Source organism: Bufo bufo, chromosome 4 (genome assembly GCF_905171765.1).
Source record: "Bufo bufo chromosome 4, aBufBuf1.1, whole genome shotgun sequence".
NCBI classification, from domain to species: Eukaryota; Metazoa; Chordata; class Amphibia; order Anura; family Bufonidae; genus Bufo; species Bufo bufo.
Genome location: NC_053392.1, coordinates 386,446,224 through 386,458,891, shown reverse-complemented (window position 1 = coordinate 386,458,891; position 12,668 = coordinate 386,446,224).

Genomic DNA, 12,668 nt, shown 5'->3' with positions numbered 1-12,668 from the left:
ATGCAGCAGTTCCAAAACAAGTTAAAAAGTATGCTTTACACAGCATATAAGGGTGATGTCATAGCACAACGGGAATCTAACAGGGGAAGAGGTGAAAGTAATCCTCCTCTTACCATGACCACGCCGGCAAGGACAGGACGCTTTACAGACGTGTTGTTGATGGAGGACATGCAGAGCTTTTTAAGTCCTACGCATCGCCACAGCCCTTCGGGGTCCACCCTCAGAGAACGACTCGACCAACAGGTAGCAGACTACCTCGCCTTAACTGCAGATATCGACACTCTGAGGAGCGATGAACCCCTTGACTACTGGGTGTGCAGGCTTGACCTGTGGCCTGCGCTATCCCAATTTGCGATAGAACTTCTGGCCTGCCCCGCTTCAAGTGTCCTGTCACAAAGGACCTTCAGCGCAGCAGGAGGTATTGTCACTGAGAAGAGAAGTCGCCTAGGTCAAAAAAGTCTAGATTACCTCACCTTTATTAAGATGAATGAGGCATGGATCCCGAAGGGACTGACAGTGGGGGATGCATTTGACTAAAAAAGGCCTGATGAGATGCCTTGGGCTATAAAATGGTCCACACGCTGCTGTATTTAATCTCTGCATGCCGGATGACTTACGTGACTTCTCAGCCACCAACTAGGGTTCAAGCCGCAATATTTTAGTGCACTTTCTGCCTGGAAAACATCAATTTTTCCAGCCGCTGCCACAGCAGTGGCTGCAACAATACCTAATTTTTCAGGCATGTGTACATGCCTAATTTTTCTGGCCTCTGGTGCAGCACTGTGGCTGCAAAAACAAAACAAAAAAAAAGGCACATACATGTGTCAATTCCCCTTCGTGATCGTTACCTTGTTGTGGTGAAGGGGCTTGCGTATCACAATGAAGCGATCACCTCTATGAGTGTGTTGGCAATAGCAATGTTGGCACACCCCAGATGAGATAAGGTCGTTGCTTCATTGTGAACAGACCAAAAGCGATCGGCTGGATAATTTTGCATAGAAAAAACATAAATTTTCTTTGTGATCATCTAAGGTGATCATTAAAGCCTACTAGGCAAACAATGTGCCCACACTGCAGAATCATTGTTTTCTGGGTCACTTAACTGTCACTGAACTATCTCAGCACGACCATAGGCTTTGAAAAACCGCCATTGACTGCAATCTCCCAAACGTGCGCACGAGCACAGTCATCACTACACCAAGATTGACGCATAGAGGATTAAAAATTATGTCATGAGTCTGTCAACTATTGACAACTCTTTGCGGTTGTCTAAACTCTATTCCATACACGTCCCCTGATAGGGGACGTAACAGGGATTAAACTGATAGGAATAGTACTACTTAACATAACACTCATATCGGGTAGCACAGTACAGTGCACGGCGCACGCGCAGTGCCCCAAATTGGAAGTAAGAGGACCAACCAAGCATCTTTTTCCATCTCCCGGTTCCTAAAATCTATTCCATACACGTCCCCTGATAGGGGACGTAACAGGGATTAAACTGATAGGAATAGTACTACTTAACATACCACTCATATCGGGTAGCACAGTACATTGCACGGCGCACGCGCAGTGCCACAAATTGCAAGTAAGAGGACTGACCAAGCATCTTTTTCAATCTCCCGGTTCCTAAAATCTATTCCATACACCACACCGGCCCCTGATAGGGGACAAAACAGAGATTAAACTGGTAAGAACAGATTTTTTTAATAAAAAAAAAAAAAGAGGACAGCCTCTGCGGAGCTGGGTATTTTTTGGCCGCGTTACTGAACGCTCATGCACAATGGCTGTAGGCTCATGCGTCCTTTTGCGGAGGTGACAAACCTGGTCAGTCAAACCCAAAGCAACATCATCGACCTCATCCCATATGCGTTTTTTCTGGAGCGTGCCCTGCGAAGAGTGCTGGATCAGGCTGTAGATGAGCATGAAGAGGAAGAGTTGTGGTCACCATCACCACCAGAAGCAGCCTTGTTCGTCGTCTATTGCTGGACCTGCGGCAATGCAGAGAGAGGAGTCTGAAGAAGAAGAGTCAGAGGAGGAAGGTGGCTTTGAGGAGGTGAAAGACCAACCACAGCAAGTGTCCCAGGGGGCTTGTTGTCACCTTTCGGAGACCCTTGGTGTTGTACGTGGCTGGGTGGAGGAAGAGACCTTCAATGACGTCAGTGAGGACAAGGAATGGGACATGGCTAGCTTGGTATCCAACCTTGTGCAAATGGGGAGTTTGCGGTTGTGCAAATGGACTGTTTGCGGTTGTTTGCGTTGCGTTAAACGGGGAGTTTTGTCTGTCATAGTTTGGTCTGTCACTATGAAGCAGGCATAACCCTTACACTACCTGATCGATACAACATAATACCTTATGTTTTAAAGCACCTTATTTCAAACAATTTAGGAATGTTAGGTGATTTATGCCCTTTATGGATTAAAACCCGACTTTGCGTCAACTACGTAATTTTCCATGCGAGTTTTGCCATGGATCCCCCTCCGGCATGCCACAGTCCAGGTGTTAGTCCCCTTGAAACAACTTTTCCATCACTATTGTGGCCAGAAAGAGTCTCTGTGGGTTTTAAAATTCGCCTGCCTATTGAAGTCTACGGCGGTTCGCCCGTTCGCGAACATTTGCGGAAATTTTATGTTTGCGACATCTATACTCCAGTACTCAACCTGATCTAACTACTGGCTGTCTACAGTATTGACCTTGTGCCACCTGTCCTGACTTGTTGCCTAAATACCAGATAGAATGAACTCTACCTGCCCTGACTTTGACCTGCCCAAATACTATGTGGTAGCCTGGTCCCTTGGTGCCATGTATCTCATGACCCGCCTCGATCAGCTCTCACTGAACAGAGACTACTTCAAGAGGTAGCGGCCTGATGGTTCCCCTTGCAGCAGAGTCTAGTTTCCTGCACCGAGCTTAAAGGTTGAAGAGCTGTGGGGGATCACTTAGACCAGGGCTGGCCAACCTGCGGCTCTCCAGCTGTTGTAAAACTACAGTTCCCACCATGCCTTGCTGTAGGCTGATAGCTGTGGGCTGTCTGGGCATGCTGGGAGTTGTAGTATTGCAACAGCTGGAAGGCCACAAGTTAGCCATCCTTGACTTAGACGATGCCCTTAGAGGTAGGCTGGTTGCCTCAAGACAAATTTGTTCAGTGAAACAGTTTGTCCACACCAACTTTGTGACAGGTGTATAAATAATAAATGTAAAAGGAAAACCGCGGCACTCCAAGGTCATCAAAAAAATTGGTGTTTATTCCCACCGGGCAGGCGACGTTTCAACTCAAAGAGTATTTCTCTAACTCATGTTGTATAAATTACACACAATTCACATGAAGTCAAATTCTTCACTCATTGCTATACCTTCACATTATGATGGAAGATACTACATGACTCTATATGACAATAATCAAATACGAAATGAATTCAGATATAAAGGTAGAAGAATGTCACAGACCAGGCGTTCTAAGATTGTGCAATGTCAGATGTCCTTAGTGGTTGTCTCACTTCAACATATTGCCTCCTTTGCTGGCTTGATTCATTTTTCCATCACATTATACACTGCTTGTATCCAGGGATTACGACCACCATGTAATCCACCACACTATCAGAAAACGCGCAGGCCCCTTTTCCTATAGTGTGCATGGATTGCAGGGTGGTCGTAACCTCTGTATAATGTGATGGAAAAGTGAATAATCCAGCAAAGGAGGCCTTGTATTAACTCAGTCTACATGATAAATGCCATTTGCTCAGGTGAGACAACCCCTTTAAGCTGTTAGGTGAGATCATAAAGTACTGTATAAAAAACAATGTAAATAAAAATTTGCTTTCACCAGAAATATATGTAAGAAATTCCATAATATTTTCAGTAAATAGAACAAGTGTGAAATTGACATAAGCAAGATATAATACTTTGGTAAAAGTTTTCATTGAAAAGTTATACTGTATGATGGGTAGATATCTTGTCCTGAGCAATATTGCTATCCTATATGTGTTCTTGGAGTATGCTTTTTGTCTTCTCACAGATCTCTGATGAAAAAAACAATCTGGCGGGGAGGCAGCCAGCTGAAGCAGTAACCTCCCCCCCCACTGCTCTTCTGCCATGGAGATCTGCCAAGGAAAGCCATGCCCCTTTGCTAAGCTACACATCATTAGTCATTTGCCAGCCAAACATGGAAGGTAATACAAGTACATTAACCCTTGCAGTTTTGCGAGATTTATGATTGTTTTAGGAGCTTACACAAAGTCTAGTGGACTGACACATTGATATATATTTGCATACTGCTTTTTTTTTTTTCTTGCTGATTTCCAGTTCCAGGTTTAGTGTCTTTTTGGAGAGGTAAGGTTGACCTGAAAGCTCCCATGACATGCCTGTTTTAGTTAATACTTGAATTCCCCTTAAAACAAGGCTGTATCATCTTTTCTTATACAGTAACTCTGTATCATGCTGCTATTCTATTATACACAGTGGCATTTTTTACCACCACACAAACTATGCAAGTGTGTGTGCACCCCCTTCCCCACCACTAGCCCCCTGACAGGCAAGTCAGATAGCGCCACAACAAGGACCGCATCTTGCCTCCTGTGCCCCACTGTTAACTCTAATAGGCCTCAGGCCACTGAAGCATCTTAGGTGGTATAACTGCGCAGGAGGTTCCGATTACATTATCGCATTAAACTTCCTGTGTTACAATCTTTCCAAACCAAGCAGAAAACGGTCCCAATACTTCTGTAAGTTACGGTGCCTGTGTCGTACCAGGGCAACATTTCCCAGGTGAAGTCCCCCAGATAGCAAGGAAGGTAAGGACCCCAAAAAAATGCACAGTGTGTTCAAAAAGGGGGATTAGGAAAGACACCATTTACCACTGTGAAACCTGCCTCAAAAATCCCGGCCTGTGCATGAAGGATTGTTTTAGATAGTTTTACCACCTTATATCTCTGATTTTGTCGGCATCGCTTACATACTGTATACACTTTTCACCAACCACTACATATTCATTTGTGCGAAACACCGGTTTGCTGAAAAGTACCCTGTCCACCCCTTAAAATGTTGGCACAGGAGTGCACTTTCCAAAATGGGGTCACAGATGAGCTGTTTTTTTCTACCTGGCTACCAAAAACAGCGGGGGACACAGCGCTGGAACGGAGGGGTATTTTAGAGGAGAAAAAAAGTGCATCTGTTGGGGCCGCCCTGTCTGGTAAGCATACCAGTTTGTAATCCATAATCTCATGAAAGGTCCTCTTTAAATGTTAATGTAGGTTAAAACTACTGGTTACAATTTCGACTACATCTATAAATGCAGGGCAGTAAATACCGTATATGTTAAAGTATGTATATACACTAAATCAAAACACTTACAGAAAACATACCATACTCAAATACTGATATATCTTTATTGAGTTATGCACAATATACCCATATAGAGTAAAAAGAAAAGCACAATATACCCATATAGAGTAAAAAGAAAAGCATTAAAAATAAAGTGGTATTCACAAAAATGGGAGCTATATATAGGGGTACAAGTAATAATAGTGGAAAGCTACATAATACAGGATAATGTGAAAGAAATCACAGCATGATAGTTGGCCAAAAAGTACAAGAGTTAAAACTCCCCATGATGGACTAACACAACTAACATACAATGGAGGCCAGGGTAGTACTTGATGATGGTCTTCCAACCAATGTCGGTCAAATCCAACTTTGTATAAAAAAAATGGGAAAAGTTGTCTTTTGCCGAGATATTTCTCTCACCCAGCATGGGTATATGTAAAAATACACCCCAAAACACATTGCCCTACTTCTTCTGAGTACGGCGATACCAGATGTGTGACACTTTTTTGCAGCCTAGGTGGGCAAATGGGCCCACATTCCAAAGAGCACCTTTCGGATTTCACAGGGCATTTTTTACAGATTTTGATTTCAAACTATTTCTCACACATTAGGGCCCCTAAAATGCCAGGGCAGTATAACTACCCCACAAGTGACCCCATTTTGGAAAGAAGACACCCCAAGGTATTTCGTGATGGGCATAGTGAGTTCATGGAAGTTTTTATTTTTTGTGGGGTATTGTGCCCTGGCATTTTAGGGGCCCTAAAGCGTGAGAAGAAGTCTGGACTATAAATATCTAAAATATTTGACGCATTTGGATTCCGTGAGGGGTATGGTGAGTTCATGTGAGATTTAATTTTTTGTCACAAGTTAGTGGAATATGAGACTTTGTAAGAAAAAAAAAAAAAAACTATTTCCACTAACTTGTGCCAAAAAAATGTCTGAATGGAGCCTTACAGGGGGGTGATCAATGACAGGGGGGTGATCAGGAAGTCTATATGGGGTGATCACCCCCCTGTCATTGATCACCCCCCTGTAAGGCTCCATTCAGACGTCCGTATGTGTTTTGCGGATCCGATACATGGATCAGTGGATCCGCAAAACACATACGGACCTCTGAATGGAGCGAGCCTTACAAGGGGGTGATCAATGACAGGGGGGTGATCAGGGAGTCTATATGGGGTGATCACCCCCCTGTAAGGCTCCATTCAGACGTCCGTATGTGTTTTGCGGATACGATCCATGGATCCGTGGATCCGCAAAACACATACGGACCTCTGAATGGAGCCAGCCTTACAAGGGGGTGATCAATGACAGGGGGGTGATCAGGGAGTCTATATGGGGTGATCACCCCCCTGTCATTGATCACCCCCCTGTAAGGCTCCATTCAGACGTCCGTATGTGTTTTGCGGATCCGATCCGTGGATCCGTAAAACACATACGGACCTCTGAATGGAGCCTTACAGGGGGGTGATCAATGACAGTGGGGTGATCAATGACAGGGGGGTGATCAGGGAGTCTATATGGGGTGATCACCCCCCTGTCATTGATCACCCCCCTGTAAGGCTCCATTCAGACGTCCGTATGTGTTTTGCGGATCCGATCCATGGATCCGTGGATCCGTAAAACACATACGGACATCTGAATGGAGCCTTACAGGGGGGTGCCGAATGACAGGGGGGTGATCAATGACAGGGGGGTGATCAGGGAGTCTATATGGGGTGATCAGGGGTTAATAAGGGGTTAATAAGTGACAGGGGGGGTGTAGTGTAGTGTGGTGCTTGGTGCTACTTATTACAGAGCTGCCTGTGTCCTCTGGTGGTCGATCCAATCAAAAGGGACCACCAGAGGACCAGGTAGCAGGTATATTAGACGCTGTTATCAAAACAGCATCTAATATACCTGTTAGGGGTTAAAAAAAATCGCATCTACAGCCTGCCAGCGAACGATTGCCGCTGGCAGGCTGTAGATCCACTTGCTTACCTTCAGTTCCTGTGAACGCGCGCGCCTGTGTGCGCGCATTCACAGGAAATCTCGCGTCAGAGGGATCTCATTGTTAAAAGGCATCAGTCAGGAGAAGGGTACAAAATGATTTCCAAGGCATTAGATATACCCTGGAACAATGTGAAGACAGTCATCATCAAGTGGAGAAAATATGTCACAACAGTGACATTACCAAGAACTGGATGTCCCTCCAAAATTGATGAAAAAGACAAGAAGAAAACTGGTCTGGGAGGCTACCAAGAGGCCTACAGCAAAATTAAAGGAGCTGCAGGAATATCTGGCAAGTACTGGCTGTGTGGCACATGTGACAACAATCTCACGTATTCTTCATATGTCTGGGCTATGGGGTAGAGTGGCAAGACGAAAGCCTTTTTTTACAAAGAAAAACATCCAAGCCAGGCTACATTTTGCAAAAACACATCTGAAGTCTCCCAAAAGCATGTGAGAAAAGGTGTTATGGTCTGATGAAACCAAGGTTGAACTTTTTGGCCATAATTCCAAAAGATATGTTTGGCTCAAAAACAACAAACAATGCACATCACCAAAAGAAAACCATACCCACAGTGAAGCATGGTGGTGGCAGCATCATGCTTTGGGGCTGTTTTTCTTCAGCTGGAACTGGGGCCTAAGTTAAGCTAGAGGGAATTATGAACAGTTCCAAATACCAGTCAATATTGGCACAAAACCTTCAGGCTTCTGCTAGAAAGCTGAACATGAAGAGGAACTTCATCTTTCAGCATGACAACAACCCAAAGCATACATCCAAATCAACAAAGGAATGGCTTCACCAAAAGAAGATTAAAGTTTTGGAATGGCCCAGCCAGAGCCCAGATCTGAATCCGATTGAAAACCTATGGGGTGATCTGAAGATGGCTGTGCACAGGAGATGCCCTCACAATCTGACAGATTTGGAGTGTTTTTGCAAAGAAGAGTGGGGAAATCTTGCCAAGTCAAAATGTGCCATACTGATAGACTCATACCCAAAAAGAGTGAGTGCTGCAATAAAATCAAAAGGTGGTTTAACAAAGTATTAGTTTAACCCCTTAAGGACTCAGCCCTATTTCACCTTAAGGACTTGGCCATTTTTTGCAAATCTGACCAGTGTCACTTTAAGTGCTGATAACTTTAAAATGCTTTGACTTATTCAGGCCATTCTGAGACAGTTTTTTCATCACATATTGTACTTCATGACACTGGTAAAATGAAGTTAAAAAAAATCATTTTTATTTATAAAAAAAATGCCAAATTTACAAAAAATTGCCAAAAAATTGCAAGTTTCCAAGTAGAAACTCCATAAAAGTGACCCCATCTAAGAAACTACACCTCTCAAGGTATTCAAAACTGATTTTTACAAACGTCGTTAACCCTTTAGGTGTTCCACAAGAGTTAATGGAAAATATAGATACAATTTCAAAATTTCACTTTTTTGGAAGATTTTCCATTTTAATTTTTTTTTTCAGTTACAAAGCAAGGGTTTACAGCCAAACCAAACTCTATATTTATGGCTCGGATTCTGTAGTTTACAGAAACACCCCATATGTGGTCATAAACCGCTGTACGGCCACACGGCAGGGCACAGAAGGAAAGGAATGCCATACAGTTATTGGAAGGCAGGTGTGGCTGGACAGTTTTTTTTTACAACATATCCCATTTGAAGCCCCCCTGATGCGCCCCTAGAGTAGAAACTCCCAAAAATTGACCCCATTTTAGAAACTACGGGATAGGGTGTCAGTATTGTTGGTACTAGTTTATTGTTGGTACTGATTTTTGGTTGCTCTACATTACACTTTTTGTGAGGCAAGGTAACAAGAAATAGCTGTTTTGGCACCGTTTTTATTTTTTGTTATTTACAACATTCATCTGACAGGTTAGATCATGTGATATTTTTATAGACAAGGTTGCCACGGATGTGGCGATACCTAATATGTATACTTTTTTTTATTTATGTATATTTTGCACAGTGATTTTATTTTTGATGCAAAAAAAATCATGTTTTAGTGTTTCCATAGTCTGAGAGCCATAATTTATTCAGTTTTTGGGCGATTACCTTGGGTAGGGTATGATTTTTGCGGGATGAGATGATTTTGTGCAAGTTCAGTGCACCAGCACAGCAGATGTGCATTTGTGACAGTCAAATACAAGGCTTAAATACAGCAGTTATATTCTGGTATTAAAAAAACACGCATTTTGTGGCAAGATAATACATTTGCAGCCTTTGCTGCATTTCTGACAGTCCAATACAAACTTTAAATACTGCAGTTTTATTCTGGGTTTAAAAAAACACCCATTTTTTTGCAAGACCCTACATTTGGGGCCTTTGCTGCATTTGTCACAGTGAAATACAAGCTTTAAATACTGCAATTATATTTTGGGTTTAAAAAAACATCATTTTTTAGCAAGATAATACATTTTGGGTCCTTTGCTGCATTTCTGACAGTCAAATACAACCTTTAAATACTGCAGTTATATTCTGGGTTTAAAAAAACACCAATTTTTTGCAAGACCCTACATCTGGGGCCTTTGCTGCATTTGTCACAGTGAAATACAAGCTTTAAATAATGCAATTATATTCTGGTATTAAAAAAAACCCACAGATTTTGTGCAAGATAATACATTTTGCGGCCTTTGCTGCATTTCTGACAGTCTAATACAAGCGTTAGATACTGCTGTTATATTCTGGTATAAAAAAAATAACATTTTGGGCAAGATAATACATTTTGGGCCTTTGTTGCATTTGTGACAGTCAAATGCAAACTTTAAATACTGCTGTTATATTCTGATATAAAAAACACCCATTTTGGGCAAGACACTACATTTGGGGCCTTTGCTGCATTTGGCACAGTAAAATACAACCAGTCAATAATGCAGTTATATTGTTGGTTGACAAATTAAAAAAATTTGTGACCGTGAAGTAATTGTATAAGATTCGCCTGTCACACTGTTGTGTGACCTCAAGAATTTTTTCCTTGAGGTCTGTCTTACTCTCAGTGAACTTAATTGTTGACTATTGGCGGTTACATTTTCGCCTGACATAAACCATCTGTTAGTTTGGTGGGTGAACGCAAAGAATGATGAGAAAGTCAAATATGGGATGTGGCCCCGTTTGTGGTGCTGCTGGTGGAGCTTCTGTTGCAGGGAGAGGACGTGGTCGATCTGTGCCAGCTACATGCACAAGTGAAACTCCTTCCTCAGGTGCAAGTAGGCGACAGAACCTTCAGTGTTATTTGGTAGGGCCAAATGCGGCTCTACGAATGGTGAGGACAGAACAAGTACAGGCGATAGTAGATTGGGTGGTTGACAGTGCTTCCAGCTCCTTCACATTGTCTCCCACCCAGTCTCCTGCTGAAAGATCAGAGTTGGCACCTGCAGCCCATGCCCATAAGTCTTTCACCTCACCCCCTTGCAAATCAGCCAAGCAGTCTGAGCCCCAAGTCATGCAGCAGTCTCTTCTGCTTTTTAATGACTCTGCTAGCAGGGTTTCCCAGGGCCATCCACATAGCCCTGCCTCAGAAGTGGAAGAGATTGAGTGCACCGATGCCCAACCACTTATGTTTCAGGATGAGTACATTGGAGGACCACCACAGCACGTCTCGGATGATGACGAAACACAGGTGCCAACTGCTGGCTTTCTGCAGTGTGCAGACCGACAAGGAGGGCAGGGGGTGGAAGATGATGTGGAGGACGATGAGGTCCTCGACCCCACATGGAATCAAGGTCATGCGAGAGACCTGTGTAGTTCGGAGGAAGAGGCGGTGGTCGCACAGAGGCACCAGCACAGCAGAAGAGGGAGCAGGGTGCAAAAGCAGAGTCGCCGTCCCCTAAACAGTCTGCCTGCTACTGCCCACCGCACCAAGGGAGAGAGCACACCAAAGCTAGCTCCAAGGAGTTCCCTCGCGTAGCAGTTTTTCAGACAATGTGCTGATGACAAGACATGAGTGGTTTGCACGCTGTGCAATCAGAGCCTGAAGCGAGGCATAAACATTCTCAACCTGAGCACAACCTGCATGACCAGGCATCTAAGTGCAAAGCACGAGCTGCAGTGGAGTAGACACCTCAAAAACCAAGAAAGGTATCTGGCTCCTCCTGCTTCCTCTTCTGCTGCAGTCTCGGCCTCTTCATCCAACTCTGCAGTGACAGTGGCACCTGCCACCCCGCAAACAGAGGATCTGCCAGCAACGCCACCACCTGGATCACCAAGCATCTCCACAATTTCCAATGGAAGAGTTCAGCTGTCTATCTCCCAAACACTGGAGCGAAAGAGGAAGTACCCCCCTACCAACCCGTGATCCCTGCCCCTGAATGCCAGCATTTAAAAATTATTGGCCATTGAAATGCTGTCATTCTGTCTGATGGAGACGGAGAGTTATTTAAGTCTTATGGCGGTGGCTGTCCCACGGTACGTCGTGCCCAGCCGCCACTACTTTTCCAGGCGAGCCATTCCTTCCCTGCACAACCAAGTGGGGGACAAAATCAGATGTGCACTGTGCAACGCCATCTGTGGCAAGGTCCACCTAACTACGGATATGTGGACCAGAAAGCACGGTCAGGGATGTTATATCTCCTTAACAGCACACTGGGTAAATGCAGTGGCGGCTGGGCCTGAGGCGGATAGCAGTTTGGCCGATGTCCTTCCACCACCAAGGATTGCAGGGCGCTTCAGTGCATAGTGGACAGGGAAATACATTTCACTAATTTGTCGGTTAGATTGTTGCCTGACATTCACCAATTTTTGGCTGTGATATACCCCTGTTCTACATAGCGGACAAGTAAATACACTTACAGCCCATGGCCATCAGTTTTTTTTTTTCTCCCTGGCTCTGAGCTCTGCGCTGCAATCGCTGCTGTCAGGGAGAAAGTGAGACACTGGCGTCTCCTCCTACTTGCTCTGAATGTTGATAAATTACCGGGGGCCACAGCGGGCGAACGGAGCGGCGCCCAGGAATAATAGTAAGTGCACTTAGATCCCTGGGCGCCGCTCTAAGTAGCCTGCTACTTAGTTCATATTCTTTGGACCCATGAAAGGTCCTCTTTAAGGTGAAAAATGGCAGGGTCCTGAAGGGGTTAATGTTCCAATGTGTACATCCGGCACTGCATTGTCATGGTCACAAGCTCTGCTGCAGCCAAAGACTGGCTTTAGCTATGATGTGCCGCTTGTGTTCATGTCACTGCTGAAGCCAATTATTGGCTGCAGCGGAGAATGTGATCATACCCATGTAGTGCCAGATGTACACAGTATGGGCATCAAAACATACACATAACGGAGGCAGCATGGAGGACTGGGGCGGTGAGGAGCAGGTACAAATTTCAGTTTAAGGAGGCAGGCAGAAGTCAATGGCATACAGTA